Genomic DNA, 21,286 nt, shown 5'->3' with positions numbered 1-21,286 from the left:
CCCCCTGCGGCCGCAGGTCAGCCAGCTGTCTGCACGGCCCCAGGTGCCGACGGCCCACCAGGAAATTTCCCGGTTTCCCGGTGGTCCAGTCCGGCCTTGGTGGTGTACTTGTCACGAAGTTCCGTTTTAAACCCTGAATATGAGCAACATTCTGCAGTTCCTACAGGATGGATTTGATAAAGGTCTAAGTGTGAGTTCTTTAAGAGTGCAGAATTCCGCGCTCTCCATTCTTTTCGACAAGAAGCTGGCCTTTGATCCTGATATAGGCAGATTTTTCCAAGCAATTCTGAAAATCCGTCCTCCGATTAAGTCCTCTGCACCTCCTGGGATCTGCTTCTGGTTTTTCAGGCTTTATCTATTCCTCCCTTTGAACCTCTGGAAGGAATTTCTATGGCTACATTGACTTTAAAAACAGTTCTTTTGGTGGCCCTTACTTCATGGCAAAGAATTTCGGAACTTCAAGCTCTCTCATGTAAACCTCCTTTTGGATTTTTCAAGAAGATAGGGTAATTTTAAGGACTATTCCAGCCTTTCGACCTAAAGTTATTTCTTCCTTCCACATCAATCAGGACATTATTCTTCCTGCCTTTTTTTTCCAATCATTCAACAGAGATAGAGGAAAAATAGCATTGCCTGGATTTAGTGCATTGTTTATCTTCTTGTGTACAACGTACTTCTGCAATCAGAAAATCCTCCAGACTTTGTTATTCCATCAGGTCACAAGCTGGAATAAGCGGCTTCCACTTCTTCCATTGGGCGTTGGATTGTATCAGCCATCTCCCAGGCCTACCTGGGATCTTGAGTTCCTATCCCATTGGGTCTTCGGGCTCACTCGACTGAAGCTCTAGCCTCCTCTTGGGCAGCTGCAGCTAATGTTTCCCCTGACCAAATTTGTTCGGCAGCAACCTGGAGGTCCTTTAATACATTTATTCATCTCTACTGGTTGGATGTTGCCAGAGCTTCTAATTCTGCCTTTGGTCAAAGTGTTCTTTCTTCAGCTTTATAATAAAATTTTCTTTTTGCATTCCAAATCTTGACAGTTTTTTTGTTTTTTGTTTTTTCCTTCCCTTTTGTCTTTAGCTTGGGTATTACCCATCTGTAGTGCTGCCATGGATATATCTGGGAAAACAGAAAATTAATTCATACTTACCGATATTTTATTTTCCCGGATATAGGCCATGGCAGCACTACGATCCCGCCCTTCTTTTTTTGTTTGTGGCTAGGGACTAAGACTGAGGACTTAGGGGAGGTAACTCTCTTTTATTTGCTAAATTAGGAGGTGTTCCAATCTAAGAGTGGGAGGAGCTATACCCATCTGTAGTGCTGCCATGGCCTATATCCAGGAAAAGAAAATATCGGTAAGTATGAATTAATTTTCTATTTTCACTCATTGAAATGCAAATCAATTCATAACTTTTTTGACATGCGTTTTTCTGGATTTTTTTTTTTTTTTTTTGTTATTCTGCCTCTCACTGTTAAAATACACCTACCATTAAAATTATAGACTGATCATTTCTTTGTCAGTGGACAAACGTTCAAAATCAGCAGGGTATCAAATACTCTTTTCCCTCACTGTAGATTTCTTACTTTACACAGGTGAGTGGACTGATCGTGCTCATTACTATCATATGAATCTATAATTAATAACCATCAACCTTTTTTAGGGTACATTTAAAAGATAACCTGCAGAGCAAGTCATCTTCTCTTTTAGGTGAGAAAATAGGTATGATTAGGAGTTGGCAAAACAAATCTGTAATTAATTCAATAGACAAAGCAGGTTAGTGCAGGCTGTAATTTTACGTCCACAGTAGTTGCTGTATGCAAATATTAAATATTTCTATGAATCCTTTGTATTCAGTGGGGTGCATTTTTATGTGCATGCTGTAAAAGGAACATTTAAATGTCCATTTAGTTGCTGCATCTTTTTGTATACTTTGTCACTGGTCGTATCTCTGTGTCATTTCCTATTGTTGAGGTTTTGGATGAGAGCCAACAACACCTACTTTCTGTTTGAGCTGTTATAAATAAGGACTAGAGTATCTCCCAGCACCATTCACAGCTTAGACTGAGGCACGTACTTTCCTCATCACAGCACAAACCAAGGTAAGATAATAGTACATTATTTACAAACAATATACCTAGATAAAAAGGAGCGTACAAATACCTGCAACAATCATTCTATTAATACTGAATTAATGATGCAATTTACTTCTTTTTACCGAGATTTCACTTTTACAAAAAAAGTATTTGTAGCATATTGATCTACACATGATGCATTTTTGCTTTGTTTCAATAATATCTTATGATTTATCAACTAATCATTGAATTGTGATAACTGAAAAAACAAATTGCAAAATGTACACCTTACAGTATGCCTTTAATGCTGTACTTCCATGTTGGTCATTTATGTATAATAATTTTATTTACAGCGTAATAATTATTGGAAACTATATGGATGCACATTTGCAATTAAAATACACTTAATTAACATTATAAGCGCTATTCTTGGCTAGATTTGTTTGATTTTTTTGTTTTTTGTTTCCTGGTTTTGCCATTTACAGGGGAATATAAAGGATGAGATATCTTGAGGTGTAAAACATTGGGGGCCTCCCACTCCCACCCCAATTTACAGGGATTTACTAACTAAATACCCAATTGTAGTGAATTGAAAACAGAATTACAAAATTTAGGATAAAATAGCCGTTTTAGTTGATCTGCATTTTTTTTTTCTAAATTGCAATTGTTTTGCTGAATTTTGAAATTCAGTTTCTTGTTTAGTGAAAACAAACCTGTAGGGTAATCACACCGGCTAGTTTGTGTTCAAGTGGGTTACCCATGGATATCTGTTCCCTGATATTTTGGGAGTTTGCTCACGTAGTTAGGGTTATATAGACAGTTGAGTTTAAAAAGTGCGCTAGAATGCCAATACTTATGACATATCGGGATGTGGTTACAATTAGGAATGGGGACAAATGTAACCTAACTGCAATTTTGATTCTGAAACTTTAACTGAATGCAATAATTATGGGATTATTTAATTATTTTGAGTATGTATAAACACAATACATGAAGATGACTATGTGGTCAGCCTAGTTAATCACCTCGGAAGTGAGATAACCTAGAGACAGCATTTAAAGAACTATATAATTCTGGAGAAAAAACTTTGAAGCATATCTCACATTTGTATCTTTTTTAAATTTGCCCTGACACGCTACATCTCTCATTCAGAATATGATGCCTACATTCACACAATAACATCTGTCATTCAGAATATGATGCCTACATTCACACAATAACATCTCTCATTCAGAGTATGATGCCTACATTCACACAATAACATCTCTCATTCAGAATATGATGCCTACATTCACACAATAAAATCAACCTGTTTATTGCAAACTACCTGTTGTGCGAGTTGTATACTGCTGTAAAATATTAGTACTGTGTTTTTAAAAGCTACATTTTGTAAATAATACTCATCACACTGAAAGTGGTCAGAATTATTTTAGTCATTTCTGCTTGAGATGGGGAAATCTAGCTACGTGACTGTTTGCACAGCACCAATGAGGTTAATATATGCAGTTTTTCTCCTATGCAAACTTTTTCTAGCAGACAAATCAGATGACTTAAAAGGATTTGTAGTATAATGTGACTGTTGCCTTAAGGCTTCTTGCACAAAAATATATTTCATCATTGCCATGGTATCAAGGAAACAATGTACAAGGAAGGAATATATATATATATATATATATATATATATATATATATATATACATAGATATATACTTTATACTACTCCAATATTTGGGAGTTCATGAACAAGCTTTTTTACTAGCAGCAATACATTGAATTACTATTGCATACAAGAATTTATTGGCAAGAATAAAGTTTACAATATGGCTACAAGTTGATATATGAGTATCTATGTATGTGTGGAAGTGCATGTCTGTCTGAGTGAGTGCCTGTATGTGTAACATTTCTGTATGCAAGTATCTGTTTGTCTATGTGTGTGAGTGCAAGTATCTCTGTGTGGGTGAGTGCCTGTGTTTATGAGTAGCTATATGTGTTTAAAACTTGTGTTTGTGTGTGACTGGACGAAGTCTTTATTGTGACATCTGAAATATCTGGAAGATTCCACGATAGTCCACGTACAATCAGTGCATGTGCAGCAGAGAAAGAGACAAATTCAAAAGTTTTTCTCAATGTTTTTTTTTTTTTTTTTACCCTATGAAGGACCTTCATATTTAGATGGAAATCATGTCCTTCAAAGGCTAAGGAGGGAGGTCCAGGTCAAGGTTAACCGAGAGAATGGACATTTGGTAGCTATTCCTCTAGGCACTAGCTGTATCAGTTCAAACATATTCAGTAGTTATAAAAACCCTTTATCAAATGACTTTCGTTCAATTGAGCCAGGCACAACAGGAAATAACAGCAAGCAAAACTACAGGGATACCATCAGAAATCATGGGTCCCACTGTATCTTTCTTGAGCCTGAGCCAGTCTTCCACTTTTGCTTCCTTACATTCACAGCCATCTTATTTCCCAATCAAGTTTAGTTTGTCTCCTTGTGTCCCATGACAGACTAATTTTATTTCCTCATTCCATACCCTAACTTTAATTTTATAATTCTTGGTGTTATCCCTCATTCATCCAGTGCTTGTGCTCTCCCCATCCACCATCTGTGATTCTCCCAATTCCTCTCCTGTGTCTCCTCTGGCAAATGTGCAGCACCCCTACCCACTCTTATTTTCTTCTCCCCATGCACTCTCAAGTGTCTAATATTCTTATAATAAGTCTATAAAAACAAAACTGTACCGTGCGCCACCAGAGCCCAATCAATTAACATTTTAGATGGAAAGCTCAATAAAAAGCAGCTTGACAGATACACTTTCTAATGTTTCTGCTATGCTAGATAGGATACGTCACACATGACACTGCTTTGCATCACTACTCAACCACTCAATATGAAAACAATATGGTTACACTTCGTGAAAAGTCTTGCCATTTCTCGGTCACATTACTTGCTTAGCCAAAGCGCTGTATTCTTCAGTTCCATGTTTTGATGTTTGCATTAGAGTATAAGTGACACTCTTGTCCAATATTGTTATGGAAAGAGAGGTGAATGAATAATCTGTGTACCTGTAGAACATGTTAAAGTAATGAACTGGAATATATTGTAACAGACCTAATGACATTGAATAATTTTTAGCAGTAAAAATTGATTACATATGGCCTGATAAACACAACCATGCTTTTGAGAATTGCCATTTTTACTAACAAAAATTAAAAGTCCGTCATAATTAATTAGTAATTACTCAATAAACACACACTGTTTATTCACTAAAGTGTGAATTGCCAAAACTGAATTTCAGATATTATGCCAAAATAGCCATATTGGAAAATGTTGTATTTTTAATTCAGCTAGTATGGCCTGAAATTTTAAATTCTCGTTAGTAAATAATCCTGGCAGTGAGTGACCAGACACACAGGTTGACGAAAAGTAAAGGCACATACGCCGCCACCCATTATTTGCAACCAACGGCACCTTAGCAATAGTCGCTCTCATAGGTTTTGTTAGTGTAAATTGTCAACTGAAAGTTAATAATCAACCGCAAATATATGGTCTCTCCAGTATATAGTTAATCGTATTAACTTTTATGATTCACACAGTTTGCAACCAGGAAATCCCAGCCTACACCTGCTCTCCTGAATAGCACTGAGACAAATAATGCATTACTTTATTCAGTATTATCCCCCTGGTCAAAAATGTAGTTCATGTTTTAGCAGTTAAGACTTATTATTATTTACATGTCATTGATTGTGGCAATATCATGTTTAACTTTCAAGGATGGAGGCAATTGTCCAAGTTCTGAACAAAAACAAAACTTTGAATTTGTGCTATGTGTTTCTTTCACCATAATTTTAGTTCCCCACCATACATACTAAACATTGTTTTTTAAAGGACAGAAAGGGCATTTTTAACATCCTATATGTGGACGGAATTATTTTTTCAAATTTTTCTAGTGCAACTAAGTAAACAGAACTCAAAATAAATGAGTGCATCACTCTTAACTGTTAAATGCCACATATGTCTAGTATCTAAATTAACTCACTATCCGTAACCTTAAAACAGCAATAAAGCGGTACTGTCACCTCTCCTCTCCCCCCTCTCCTGAAAAATTTGTATTTCATAAAGATAAACTTTTTATGAAATATTAATTTTAACTGTGTTGGATTTTCACTGAAATACCAACCCAGTCAAGAAATATACAGAGACAAAGAAGGGACTACTTTGTCTTTCTTTCCTCCGCCTGACTGAGCTACAGAAATGGCTGCTGGAAATTGACTGTTTACGGGGCAGCAGTAAAGTCGGCTCCTAGCACTGAAGAGGACCCACTGGAACAAGATGTTCATGTCCGCAAGAGACCGGTTCAGATAAGTAAATCTCACCTTTACCTGCCCCTCCTGGCGACCAGACCCACCAATGGTGATGTCACTGTCGGGGGTCTTTGCAAATTCAGCATTTCCCCAGACTATGACAGTGCCATTTAGACCTAATCCACCATTAAACCTTACCTTACCCTAACACTAATGCTAATCCTGCAACTGATTCTAACCCTACCCTGACATTAAATATAACCCTAACTTTAAACCTATAGAGGTCTTCAGTTACATAAAATGGTAGACAGAAGTATGTTGCCACAATCTACTAGCTGTTCTCTGTATTTCAGGGACAATTCCCAGTAATACTGAAATCAAGCATGCTTTCCCAGCCAATTACACTGTGATAAGTTCTCTGAAGCACTAATTTTGCATGAGTGCATGCAATGAGAGTCCCTGACCTGGGGGTCTCCCATGAGGAGCTGGCAGCTGAGTATCAACATGGTTGAGTGCGTTCTGCTCACCTTCAGTGTTCTCAATGGATTTAAATGGCTATAAGCAGCGCTGGCTTTGAGCACCCCGGCTGACAGAGTGGAGCCCCAGGTAATGATGGATACCAGGGCCCCCCTAGTGTAAAGTAGTGATTTAAGTAAGTAGTGATTGTAGCCATAGACCATTAAATGCCTATTTGAATAGTTGTAGCAGGGATTACTTTGATTGCAGCATGCAGCGTATCTCTCTTGGACCACTGAAAAGTAACCCTGCCAACGGAGGGGAGCTCCAAGTAGCTATTGATGCCTGGGCCTCCTAGTGTGAGCAGAGATTTAACTCTGCTCATCTAACATTGCAATCAATGGGGATTTCAAATGGGCTGTTTGCAGAACACAATTTGAGTGCTGCATACAGAGCACCTGACAGTCAGAAGCCACTGAAAATGGCCCCAGTTGACAGAGGGGAGACCCAGATATCGGTTGATCCCTGGGTCTTTCTGTCGTAAGCAGGGATTTACCCCTACTCAAACCAAAACTTTACTTGCAGTTCTTCAAACTTCTTCCAAAGGACTCTTGCATTAGATGTAATTATGATTTAAAGAAACAGTCTAAGCAACATAGCCACTACAAACACTGTAGTAGTTATGGTGCCATCCTGCCGTAAGATGTCAAATCAGCTATGTGCAGTTTAACTACTTAACTGTTTCACTGGACCTCATTCTGTCTTGTCTTCTCATGGAGGAAAAGCCAGATGTCGATGTAGAGTAAAGCACGACTGATGCAGGACCATGCTTACTGGCTGAGAGCATTCAACTGAAACTCCTGGCCAATGAGCATGGACCTGATTTACTCTTCAGAGCAATATAAATTATTCTGCTGCTGAAGACTGGATGCAGAGGTTGAAGCAGTAGGTATCTGGCAGGACTCCATATTAAAAAAGTTTGACATCTTACTCCTGGCGCCATACCTACCACAGTGGCTTGTTTTATGATGTTTGGAGTATTCCTATAAAGGACGGCTGCTATAATTTTCTATCAATGTTGAAAGTAAAAGATTAACTTGTTACACACATGGTGTGTGTTATTTTGCAACGCATATTTGTAAGTAAAAACCTTTTTTGAGTGTATCCCTTTGTCTCGCCTTGCTATTTGATGGCAGATGTCTTTATGTAACCTTAGATTAAAAGCACAACATTTCTGGTCATAAATTCTGCTGATAATCAAGAGCTAATGTGCTTTAACGACTTGGCTTGTGCAAGTGTGAGACATCTAAAAAATGCACTCTGGAAATGTCGTCAGTATGTGGATTAGTGCCTTTAAAACATAGACTCTATCAGGGATAATACAACAAAAATATTAGACGTACATTTTTACACATTCTATATGTATGTGCGTGCCCTTGCTATTTCAGTATAAGTCTACGCCTCATAACCTAGCACAACACTTTACCACCTCTATATAGTGGTTATGTATTTATTTATTTATTTACTTGTTTGCCAATACTTATATAATGAGTAGTCCCGGGGCAAAGTTCTAAAAGTGGAGCAGTCACAATGGAATCCAATGGAATGTCTCTGATGTTTGCTCCATTTTTAGAACCTTGGCCATGAATTACTCTTTATACATAAAACCCCTATGTGTCTGAGGGGTGGATAGCAGCATTTAATTAATCTAAGGTTGATGATTTGACTAGACAGGACAAAGCTAATGAGCAGGGGTCACGGCCAGCAAATCATAAAGGAGGAGATGTGTCCAACAGCCAATCATAAAGGATCTGAGCTCATGGACAGCAAAGCTTAGCCCACTCCCGATGATTACATGGGGAAGTATATTCATAAGAGGTGGGGATTAGGCTGCACTGGGTTCAATACTGATGATTGCACATGTTGTTGCCACACATTTGGATTGTGTCTGTGTCTTGAGCACTACTACCTAACATGAATAAATAAATAAGACATTATTTTTTAAAAAAAAATGGACATAGAATGGCTACACCTGGAGTTTAAATAATGTGTATCTAGTAGCCTGAGATGGTCTATATATTTATTGTAAAACTCCCACTCATGTTTACTGCTTGTGGTTTATAGCTAATTGTCTGCCAATGGTAACTTAGAGAGTTTCTTTAGTGGCATGTCATAAGGATTTTTTTTTTTTTAAATTCTTTATTTTTGCGTGCTGTTTAACATAGGGTAAAGTAACCACATGCAATAGTGGACATTAACATGTATATATCAGTTTCAGAGTTACAGCGCATATGTTGTAATTTAGCACAATTTTTATATTTTAGGAAACGTCGTAAGACCTAGGAAGTGGGTTGGTATAATACTAGGTGTGGTGTACTATTTGGTTTGTGGGCATCCATTCCTAGGGCCTAGATTAGAAGAGAAGGGGTGCTCCATATTGGGTGGTTTGTACCAAGTCAGCGTTAGGCTTGGAGTCGAGGTTTTATAAGGAGGGAATGTCCCCTGAATGGATCTGTGGTTCTGGTAAGTGGTCTGTGGTGACGGTCGGGTCGTCTTGGGAGTAGTTTGTCTAGAGGTTACTGTTTGATCTGTTTAAACTACTCTTGAGGTGTAGTAGCCCTAACCTAGGGGCTGTCGGGGGGGAAGGTGTGTGCCCTGGTGCAGCACACATTCTCCTGGTGCACTAGCGTGCCGGCGCCATCCCTGGCATGCTCTTAGGTCGTCACTAGGGTTGCGGTACTTAAGTCGTGGAGAAATCAACAGAACATTAACATTAGAAGGTAAAAAGTAGTAGAGGAAAAAGGAGAAAAACCATAGGTAAACGGCAAATTACAATTTTTAGCCTGTGAGCAGGTTGGGGTAGGAGACTTCTCCCCCCCCATCCTGTCAAGTGGCCTGGGTGTCCATTCTCTGTGTCCTCGGGACGAATGGTTCGATCGTCTCTGGGTCCCAAGCGGGAGAAGCGATCTGGGTGGTCTTGGTTGGTATACCCAGTTTTGATAGTAGCGAGGCAGCTTCAGTCCCTGAAGTGATTTTGTACGTGTGTCCTTGGTGTGTAACCAGGAGGTGGCGTGGGTTTCCCCACCGGTATGGTATGTCCACTGAGCGTAGCTGGCTGGTGTAGTCGTTGAGGGTTTTTCTCCATTGGAGAGTGGCTCTAGTTAGGTCCTGGTAAAAAGTCAATTGGGACTCTTCAAAGTCGAGTGGCATCTTGCCCTTGAGTGCCGACATTATGTGTCCCCTGTCTTGGGGAAGGGCGCAGCGGAGTATTACGTCTCCAGCGAGGAGTGTGGATGCCCGTGTTGGAGTGGGTAGTCGGTATATTCCAACAAAGGTGAGTTTCGTTGCCACCCCGGGGGGAAGTATGGACTGCATGAGACGTCGCACATAGTGAGGTAGATCTTCCCTGGAGACTGATGCAGGGATACCACGTATTTTGATGTTGTTGCTTCTGAGTTTGTCTTCTTGGGCTGCCATCTGTACCTCCAAGTTTCTTTGAGTATGTTGCATTTGGGAAAGGGATTCCTGCAGCGAGGTGAGTTCTTTTTGGATCCCTTTTACTTCTCCCTCTGTGTGTAATACTTTGTCAGTGATTTGTTGCATGCTGGTTTTGAGGGTGGGCAGATCTGCAGCCAGTAGGCTTTGTATTTCTTGCAGCATGTTTTGCATGTGCTGTAGGTCTTGTTTAGTGGCAAGTTCAGTGGTAACCTGCTGGGGTATGAGGTTTGACTGTTTAACCCCTTGAGGGCTATGTTCCACTGAGTGAGGCTCTGGAGGGGGAACAGGGCCTTGTACGGCTGCCATTTTGGCGGGTGTTTGTTTTAGTAGCAGTGTGCTGATATCAGGCTGTGCTGTACCTGGTTGGGGTTTCTGCGATCTGCGCCCCATTCCGAAGGTTCCGTGGTCGGAGTTGTGCTGGGACGTGTCCCACGCGTCGTCCAGGAAGTCCCCGTCAAACAAATAATCCATGTCGTGGTGGTTTGATGGGAGGTAGGCCCGGGTTCTAGTTTTGGGCTTTGCCTGCTTCGGGGTGTACCGGAATGGCATCGGTCGGTTCCGGGGGTTCCCCTCCGTGAGATGGTGTTATTTGCGCCGGTGGATGGTGATGCTTTTATCCGATAACCGTCGGATTGAGCCCGTGGTTGTAGGAGCTTGCGGCAATGGCGACCGGCCCGTTTCGCTGCCAGGCTCCGCCCCCGTCATAAAGATTTTATGTAGCAACTCATTAACTGTGATAGGAAAATGGTTCAAATACTAGACCTCCTGGAAACCCAAGATGATACACTTATAATTGCATTATTTGCAGTTAAACAGGGATTGTCACTATGATATACTATACTGACAACTGTATTAATTAGAATTCTGAAGTATTGTCTCATTATTTTAAGGAAACTTTTCAATAGTATTTAACCCTGATAATCTGCCCAATAACAGATTGATTAATTATGTTATTCACTAAAAAGCAATTTATATTGTATTGAAATATTCATTGCAAAACTTAGGCCAAAATAATTGAATGTTTAACAAAATTTGGTATCATTAATACCGTGACATTATATTCTTTATTTGTGTTTTGTCTGTGAGCACTAGTGATGTCGCGAACATAACATTTTCGGTTTGCAAATGCGAACTTCCGCAAACTCCGCAAACCATAGACTTCAATGGGCAGGCGAATTTTAAAACCCACAGAGACTCTTTCTGGCCACAATAGTGATGGAAAAGTTGTTTCAAGGGGACTAACACCTGGACTGTGGCATGCCGGAGGGGGATCCATGGCAAAACTGCCATGGAAAATTACACAGTTGATGCAGAATCTGGTTTTAATCCATAAAGGGCATAAATCACCTAACATTCCTAAATCACAATGGATATGGATTGACACCTGACATATGACATATTGACACCTTGACATATGGATTGACACCTGTCCTCAGAGACCCTGATACACACTGACACAGAGCAGAATAGGGACTGTTCCCCCTACATAGGGTCACTTGGCAGATATGGATTGACACATATCCTACGGATCCCTGATACACACTGACACAGAGCAGAATAGGGACTGTTCCCCCTACATAGGGTCACATAGAAGATTAGTGTTCAAACTCAAGGAAATCGGTCTAGATGAAAATGCTTGTTCTTGGGTAGAACATTGGCTTAAAAACAGAGTACAAAGAGTTGTCGTTAATGGTAAATTTTCAAGCTGGACAGAGGTGGCAAGTGGTGTCCCTCACCCTCAGTGGTCTGTTCTGGGACCCCTTCTATTTAACATGGTTATAAATGATCTTGAAGACAGCATTGAAAGTCATGTTTCAGTGTTTGCAGATGACACAAAACTTTGTAAAATAATACAATGTGAGCAAGATATTACTTTGCTGCAGAGGGATTTAGATAGACTGGAGGACTGGGCACTCAAATGGCAGATGAAATTTAATGTTGAAAAATGCAAAGTTATGCACTTCAGCGTAAAGAGTACACAAGCAACGTATACCCTTAAAAGGACTTGGGAATTGTTATAGACAACAAACTATGCAACAATGTGCAATGTCAATCAGCAGTGGCCAAGGCCAGTAGGGTATTATCATGCATGAAAAAGGGCATTCATTCTCGGGACGAGAATATAATTTTGCCTCTTTATAAATCACTGGTAAGACCACACATTGAATATGCTGTGCAATTTTGGGCACCTGTTCTAAAGAAGGATATTATGGCACTAGAAAAAGTGCAGAGGCGGGCTACAAAATTAATAAAAGGAATGGAACATATCAGCTATGAAGAAAGGTTAACAAATTTAAACCTATTTAGTTTAGAAAAACGTCGCCTGAGAGGGGATATGATAACATTATACAAATATATTCGAGGCCAATACAAACCATTGTGTGGAAATTGTCAGGATCGGGACAGGGATCCAACACGCAGAGTACAAACAGTAGCCAGATACGTATACCGGACCTTAGAATGGCCGGACTAACGTAAGTAGTACAGTATAGAATGGTCAAAGACAAGCCGAGGTCGAGGGTAACAGAAGACAGGTAAGCGAGAGACAAGCCGAATCAAGGGTAACAGAGATAAGCAGAGTAAGGTAAACAAGCCGGGTCAAAACCAAAAGGGATAATAGAATACACAAGCACTGAGTGACTAGAACAAGCTAGAACCACGACAGGGCAATGAGCTAATGAAAGAAGCTCTGTTAAATACCCTGTTCAGAGCAGTAACCACGCCTCCGAGGCTTCCTGATTGGTCCTGCAGCAATTGAGTGACAGGTCGTTCCGGAGGAGTGTCCTGATGACAACTTCCTGCCTAGATGCTGTAAAAGGCAGTCACTCCCTCGCGGCCGGCCTTGCATGACCGGATAGACCGTGGGGAAGGGTGCCATCAGGCCGTCTGGATGGAGGAACAGCTAAGTCTCTCCCTCTTTCGGAGGTAGAGACCACAGGTACCCTGACAGTACCCCCCCTCTCAGATACGCCCACCGGGCGGAATACACCAGGGCGAGAAGGGAATCGAGAGTGAAACGCCCTGCGGAGACGGGGAGCATGCACCTCCTCCTGAGGTACCCAACTTCTCTCCTCAGGACCATAACCCTTCCAATCGACCAGATATTGCAGTTTCCCCCGGGAGATTCGAGAATCAACGATGGAATTGACCTCATACTCCTCCTGACCCTCCACCTGAACTGAGCGGGGAGGGGCGATCGTGGAGGAGAACCTGTTACATATTAATGGTTTTAGCAAGGAAACATGAAATGAATTAGGAATGCGTAAGGCATTAGGCAACGCTAAACGATACGCAACTGGGTTAATTTGAGACAGTACCCTGTAAGGTCCAATATATCGAGGAGCAAACTTCATGGACGGCACTTTTAACCGAATGTTTCTAGTACTTAACCATACTCTATCGCCTGGAACAAACACCGGTGCTGCCCTTCTACGTTTGTCAGCGTGTTTTTTAACCAGCGTAGAATTGTGCAGAAGGATTTGTCGAGTTTGATCCCACAACTCTCTTAAATTGGCAACATGAACATCCACCGACGGTATCCCTTGAGAAGAAGACTCCGAAGGAAGGATGGAAGGATGAAAGCCATAATTCAAGAAAAAAGGGCTAGAATGCGTAGAATCACAAATGAGATTGTTATGTGCAAACTCCGCCCAAGGAATCAAACCGACCCAATCGTCCTGGTGTTCTGAAACGAAACAACGTAAATATTGTTCAACTTTTTGGTTAGTGCGTTCAGCAGCTCCATTGGACTGAGGATGATAGGCAGAGGAGAAATTCAATTTGATGCCTAGTTGGGAGCAGAATGATCTCCAAAAACGGGAAACAAATTGGGAGCCTCTGTCAGAGACAATCTGGGAAGGTATCCCATGCAAACGGAAAATCTCCCTGGCGAATATCTCCGCTAATTCGGGCGAAGATGGAAGTTTAGGTAAGGGAATGAAGTGAGCCATTTTAGTAAATCTGTCTACCACAGTGAGGATGACAGTCTGCTTTTTAGAGATAGGCAAATCAACAATGAAGTCCATTGCCAGGCAGGACCAAGGCTTTTCAGGAACCTCTAAAGGGTGTAGAAATCCGCATGGAAGCGAATGGGGTAGCTTGGTCTTGGTACAAACTTCACATGCCCCGATGAATTCTTTAATATCCTTGCGTAAGTCAGGCCACCAAAAATCTTTAGAGACCAGCGCATAAGTCTTGCGGATGCCAGGATGCCCAGCCACCTTACTGTTATGGAGACAGCGTAGCACCTCCAGTTGGAGAGCGGCAGGAACGAAGTGTCGATCCCCAGGGGTCTGTTTGGGTGCCAAATGCTGAAACTTCATGATCTCAGAAAGCAATGGAGAGTGAATCCTGAGATTCGTGTTCGCGATGATATTCCCCTTAGGAACTATGGAGGACAGAAGTGGTTCAGTTATAGTGGATGGTTCATATTGACGAGACAATGCATCGGCTTTAGAGTTCTTAGAACCAGGTCTATACGTAAGTACATAATTAAAGTGAGTGAGGAACAAGGCCCAGCGAGCCTGCCTGGCGGACAAACGCTTCGCCTCCCCAATATAAGACAAGTTCTTATGATCCGTTAGAATAGTAACAGGGTGTAGTGTCCCTTCCAGTAAATGTCTCCACTCCTTTAAAGCCTTAATGACCGCTAACAATTCCCTCTCCCCGATGTCATATCTGCTCTCAGGCCCAGAACATTTTTTAGAGAAGAAACCACAAGGGTGTAACGGTTTATCCACCCCTAACCTTTGGGACAGAACAGCCCCAACTCCTGTCTCAGAAGCATCGACCTCGAGCAAGAAAGGCAGAGTCGTCTCAGGATGAACTAGAATGGGAGCTGAGGCAAAAAGTTCCTTGAGAGTCTTAAAAGCACCAAGAGCTTCCTCAGACCAGAACTTAGTATCAGCCCCTTGTTTGGTCATATTGGTAATAGGCGCAATGATAGAGGAGTAACCCTTAATGAAGGGCCTATAGTAGTTGGAAAACCCAATAAACCTTTGGATAGCCTTGAGTCCTTTGGGCAAAGGCCAGTCTAAAATAGATTGGAGTTTACCAGGATCCATTTTAAAACCTTCCCCAGAAATCACGTACCCAAGAAAGTCTACCTGAGCCTGATCAAAACTGCACTTCTCCAATTTGCAGTATAGACCATGTTGCAGAAGTTTGTGTAACACCTTTCTGACCTGTCTATGGTGAGTCTCAATCTCCTTAGAGTGTATTAGTATGTCGTCCAGGTAAACAATAACACAATCATGCTGAAACTCCCTAAGTACCTCATTAATCAAATCTTGAAATACTGCAGGAGCATTGCATAGTCCAAATGGCATAACAGTGTATTCGTAATGGCCATACCGGGTATTGAATGCCGTCATCCACTCGTGACCTTGCTGGATTCTCACCAAATTGTAAACCCCTCTGAGATCTAACTTGGTGAAGATTTTGGAGCCCTTAAGACGATCAAATAACTCGGTAATCAGTGGGATAGGATAGGCATTTCTGACAGTTATTTTATTCAAGCCTCGGTAATCGATACAAGGTCTCAGCGTGCCATCCTTCTTCTTAATTAAAAAGAACCCCGCCCCAGCCGGAGAAGAAGACCACCTGATAAATCCCTTTTCTAAATTCTCCTGAATATACTCCTCTAGAACCGAGTTTTCCTGAACAGACAAAGGATATACATGGCCCCTCGGAGGCATAGTCCCGGGTAGAAGCTTAATTTTACAGTCAAATGACCTGTGTGGCGGCAAAGAATCGGCATTCTTCTTGTCAAACACTGCCCTTAAGTCTAGGTAAAGGTCCGGTATTTGTCTCTCCGTGGACTGAGTAGGATTCTCCTGTATGTTAATATTAGCTAATGGAGAAACCTTGCACAGACACCGATCCTGGCAGCCCTGGCCCCACGAGAGTATCTCCCCTAACTCCCAATCGATAATAGGGTTATGTTCTTTCAACCATGGGTACCCCAGAACTATGGGAACGGAAGGAGACGAAATGAGCAGAAGAGATAAATTCTCCACGTGTAGGACACCAACACCTAACTCAATGGGTATGGTTTCACGAAAGATAACAGGATCTAGTAGTGGTCTACCATCTATGGCCTCAACGGCCAAGGGTGTCTCCCTTAGCTGGGATGGGAAATTGTTTTTACTAGCAAAGGCTTCGTCGATAAAATTCTCAGCAGCACCGGAATCTATCAAAGCCATAGCCCTTACTACTTCCCTCCCGCAAGTTAAGGAAACTGGTAGCAGAAGCCTGTGATCTTTATAATTAGGAGTAGAGGACAAAATAGAAACACCCAAGGCCTGTCCTCTAGAGAGACTTAGGTGCGAGCGTTTCCCGGGCGGTTAGAACAGTTCGAGAGTAAATGACCCTTAACTCCACAATACATACACAAACCCTCTCTTCTCCTGTACTGTCTTTCCTCCTCAGAGAGGCGGGTATACCCTATCTGCATAGGTTCAGGAAGCAAAGATACCGTGGAGTCAGGACTTGGAAAAGCGGGGGCTAACCTAAAAGAAGGTCTCCGGTTCCTCTCTCGAGTGTTCTGTCTCTCTCTTAAACGTTCATCTATACGAGAGATGAACGAAATTAAATCCTCTAAATTCTCAGGGAGTTCTCTGGTAGCAACCTCATCAAGGATTACTTCAGATAAGCCATTCAAAAATACATCCATATACGCCTGCTCATTCCACTTGACCTCCGACGCCAGAGACCTGAACTTTAGTGCATAATCCACCAGTGTTTGGTTCTCCTGTTTCAGACGCAACAGTAATCTGGCGGCATTAACCTTTCTACCTGGAGGGTCAAATGTTCTTCTAAAAGCAGTTACAAAGGCGTTATAGTTATAAACTAATGGGTTATCGTTCTCCCATAATGGGATGGCCCATCTCAGAGCTTTCTCAATAAGTAGGGTGATAATAAATCCTACCTTTGCCCTATCTGTAGGATAAGAGCGAGGTTGCAATTCAAAGTGGATACTAATTTGGTTTAAGAAACCACGACACTTCTCAGGAGCCCCACCATAGCGTACTGGGGGGGTAATGCGAGAAGAAGCACCCACTGTGGCTACCTCTAGACCTGAACCGACAGGAGAAACAGGGGTATTACGTATCTCCTTCTGGTGGGTTATTGGCACGAGATAATAGAGCCTGTAGCGCAAGCGCCATCTGATCCATTCTGTGATCCATGGCCTCAAACCTAGGATCAGGAGAAGCCAGCTGACTGTTTGTACTTGCAGGATCCATTGGCCCTGTCGTAATGTCAGGATCGGGACAGGGATCCAACACGCAGAGTACAAACAGTAGCCAGATACGTATACCGGACCTTAGAATGGCCGGACTAACGTAAGTAGTACAGTATAGAATGGTCAAAGACAAGCCGAGGTCGAGGGTAACAGAAGACAGGTAAGCGAGAGACAAGCCGAATCAAGGGTAACAGAGATAAGCAGAGTAAGGTAAACAAGCCGGGTCAAAACCAAAAGGGATAATAGAATACACAAGCACTGAGTGACTAGAACAAGCTAGAACCACGACAGGGCAATGAGCTAATGAAAGAAGCTCTGTTAAATACCCTGTTCAGAGCAGTAACCACGCCGACGAGGCTTCCTGATTGGTCCTGCAGCAATTGAGTGACAGGTGGTTCCGGAGGAGTGTCCTGATGACAACTTCCTGCCTAGATGCTGTAAAAGGCAGTCACTCCCTCGCGGCCGGCCTTGCATGACCGGATAGACCGTGGGGAAGGGTGCCATCAGGCCGTCTGGATGGAGGAACAGCTAAGTCTCTCCCTCTTTCGGAGGTAGAGACCACAGGTACCCTGACAGTACCCCCCCTCTCAGATACGCCCACCGGGCGGAATACACCAGGGCGAGAAGGGAATCGAGAGTGAAACGCCCTGCGGAGACGGGGAGCATGCACCTCCTCCTGAGGTACCCAACTTCTCTCCTCAGGACCATAACCCTTCCAATCGACCAGATATTGCAGTTTCCCCCGGGAGATTCGAGAATCAACGATGGAATTGACCTCATACTCCTCCTGACCCTCCACCTGAACTGAGCGGGGAGGGGCGATCGTGGAGGAGAACCTGTTACATATTAATGGTTTTAGCAAGGAAACATGAAATGAATTAGGAATGCGTAAGGCATTAGGCAACGCTAAACGATACGCAACTGGGTTAATTTGAGACAGTACCCTGTAAGGTCCAATATATCGAGGAGCAAACTTCATGGACGGCACTTTTAACCGAATGTTTCTAGTACTTAACCATACTCTATCGCCTGGAACAAACACCGGTGCTGCCCTTCTACGTTTGTCAGCGTGTTTTTTAACCAGCGTAGAATTGTGCAGAAGGATTTGTCGAGTTTGATCCCACAACTCTCTTAAATTGGCAACATGAACATCCACCGACGGTATCCCTTGAGAAGAAGACTCCGAAGGAAGGATGGAAGGATGAAAGCCATAATTCAAGAAAAAAGGGCTAGAATGCGTAGAATCACAAATGAGATTGTTATGTGCAAACTCCGCCCAAGGAATCAAACCGACCCAATCGTCCTGGTGTTCTGAAACGAAACAACGTAAATATTGTTCAACTTTTTGGTTAGTGCGTTCAGCAGCTCCATTGGACTGAGGATGATAGGCAGAGGAGAAATTCAATTTGATGCCTAGTTGGGAGCAGAATGATCTCCAAAAACGGGAAACAAATTGGGAGCCTCTGTCAGAGACAATCTGGGAAGGTATCCCATGCAAACGGAAAATCTCCCTGGCGAATATCTCCGCTAATTCGGGCGAAGATGGAAGTTTAGGTAAGGGAATGAAGTGAGCCATTTTAGTAAATCTGTCTACCACAGTGAGGATGACAGTCTGCTTTTTAGAGATAGGCAAATCAACAATGAAGTCCATTGCCAGGCAGGACCAAGGCTTTTCAGGAACCTCTAAAGGGTGTAGAAATCCGCATGGAAGCGAATGGGGTAGCTTGGTCTTGGTACAAACTTCACATGCCCCGATGAATTCTTTAATATCCTTGCGTAAGTCAGGCCACCAAAAATCTTTAGAGACCAGCGCATAAGTCTTGCGGATGCCAGGATGCCCAGCCACCTTACTGTTATGGAGACAGCGTAGCACCTCCAGTTGGAGAGCGGCAGGAACGAAGTGTCGATCCCCAGGGGTCTGTTTGGGTGCCAAATGCTGAAACTTCATGATCTCAGAAAGCAATGGAGAGTGAATCCTGAGATTCGTGTTCGCGATGATATTCCCCTTAGGAACTATGGAGGACAGAAGTGGTTCAGTTATAGTGGATGGTTCATATTGACGAGACAATGCATCGGCTTTAGAGTTCTTAGAACCAGGTCTATACGTAAGTACATAATTAAAGTGAGTGAGGAACAAGGCCCAGCGAGCCTGCCTGGCGGACAAACGCTTCGCCTCCCCAATATAAGACAAGTTCTTATGATCCGTTAGAATAGTAACAGGGTGTAGTGTCCCTTCCAGTAAATGTCTCCACTCCTTTAAAGCCTTAATGACCGCTAACAATTCCCTCTCCCCGATGTCATATCTGCTCTCAGGCCCAGAACATTTTTTAGAGAAGAAACCACAAGGGTGTAACGGTTTATCCACCCCTAACCTTTGGGACAGAACAGCCCCAACTCCTGTCTCAGAAGCATCGACCTCGAGCAAGAAAGGCAGAGTCGTCTCAGGATGAACTAGAATGGGAGCTGAGGCAAAAAGTTCCTTGAGAGTCTTAAAAGCACCAAGAGCTTCCTCAGACCAGAACTTAGTATCAGCCCCTTGTTTGGTCATATTGGTAATAGGCGCAATGATAGAGGAGTAACCCTTAATGAAGCGCCTATAGTAGTTGGAAAACCCAATAAACCTTTGGATAGCCTTGAGTCCTTTGGGCAAAGGCCAGTCTAAAATAGATTGGAGTTTACCAGGATCCATTTTAAAACCTTCCCCAGAAATCACGTACCCAAGAAAGTCTACCTGAGCCTGATCAAAACTGCACTTCTCCAATTTGCAGTATAGACCATGTTGCAGAAGTTTGTGTAACACCTTTCTGACCTGTCTATGGTGAGTCTCAATCTCCTTAGAGTGTATTAGTATGTCGTCCAGGTAAACAATAACACAATCATGCTGAAACTCCCTAAGTACCTCATTAATCAAATCTTGAAATACTGCAGGAGCATTGCATAGTCCAAATGGCATAACAGTGTATTCGTAATGGCCATACCGGGTATTGAATGCCGTCATCCACTCGTGACCTTGCTGGATTCTCACCAAATTGTAAACCCCTCTGAGATCTAACTTGGTGAAGATTTTGGAGCCCTTAAGACGATCAAATAACTCGGTAATCAGTGGGATAGGATAGGCATTTCTGACAGTTATTTTTTTCAAGCCTCGGTAATCGATACAAGGTCTCAGCGTGCCATCCTTCTTCTTAATTAAAAAGAACCCCGCCCCGGCCGGAGAAGAAGACCACCTGATAAATCCCTTTTCTAAATTCTCCTGAATATACTCCTCTAGAACCGAGTTTTCCTGAACAGACAAAGGATATACATGGCCCCTCGGAGGCATAGTCCCGGGTAGAAGCTTAATTTTACAGTCAAATGACCTGTGTGGCGGCAAAGAATCGGCATTCTTCTTGTCAAACACTGCCCTTAAGTCTAGGTAAAGGTCCGGTATTTGTCTCTCCGTGGACTGAGTAGGATTCTCCTGTATGTTAATATTAGCTAATGGAGAAACCTTGCACAGACACCGATCCTGGCAGCCCTGGCCCCACGAGAGTATCTCCCCTAACTCCCAATCGATAATAGGGTTATGTTCTTTCAACCATGGGTACCCCAGAACTATGGGAACGGAAGGAGACGAAATGAGCAGAAGAGATAAATTCTCCACGTGTAGGACACCAACACCTAACTCAATGGGTATGGTTTCACGAAAGATAACAGGATCTAGTAGTGGTC

At 42.5% G+C, this 21,286-nt stretch overlaps 1 protein-coding gene across 1 annotated transcript in view; it reads left to right on the top strand.

The window, feature by feature from the left end:
* The first annotated feature begins 1,999 nt into the window (after positions 1 to 1,999).
* The window catches only part of LOC134607955 (cytochrome c oxidase subunit 4 isoform 1, mitochondrial-like), an 83,608-nt gene continuing 64,321 nt past the window's right edge, over positions 2,000 to 21,286 (top strand). The window contains exon 1 of the mRNA XM_063450556.1: positions 2,000 to 2,103. The gene's annotated coding sequence lies outside the window, so the exon portion shown is untranslated. The remainder of the gene's footprint in view (positions 2,104 to 21,286) is intronic.

This window comes from Pelobates fuscus, chromosome 4 (genome assembly GCF_036172605.1).
Source record: "Pelobates fuscus isolate aPelFus1 chromosome 4, aPelFus1.pri, whole genome shotgun sequence".
Lineage (NCBI taxonomy): Eukaryota > Metazoa > Chordata > Amphibia > Anura > Pelobatidae > Pelobates > Pelobates fuscus.
Note: the sequence above shows the minus strand (reverse complement) of the source record. Positions and strands in the feature narration are given on the sequence as shown.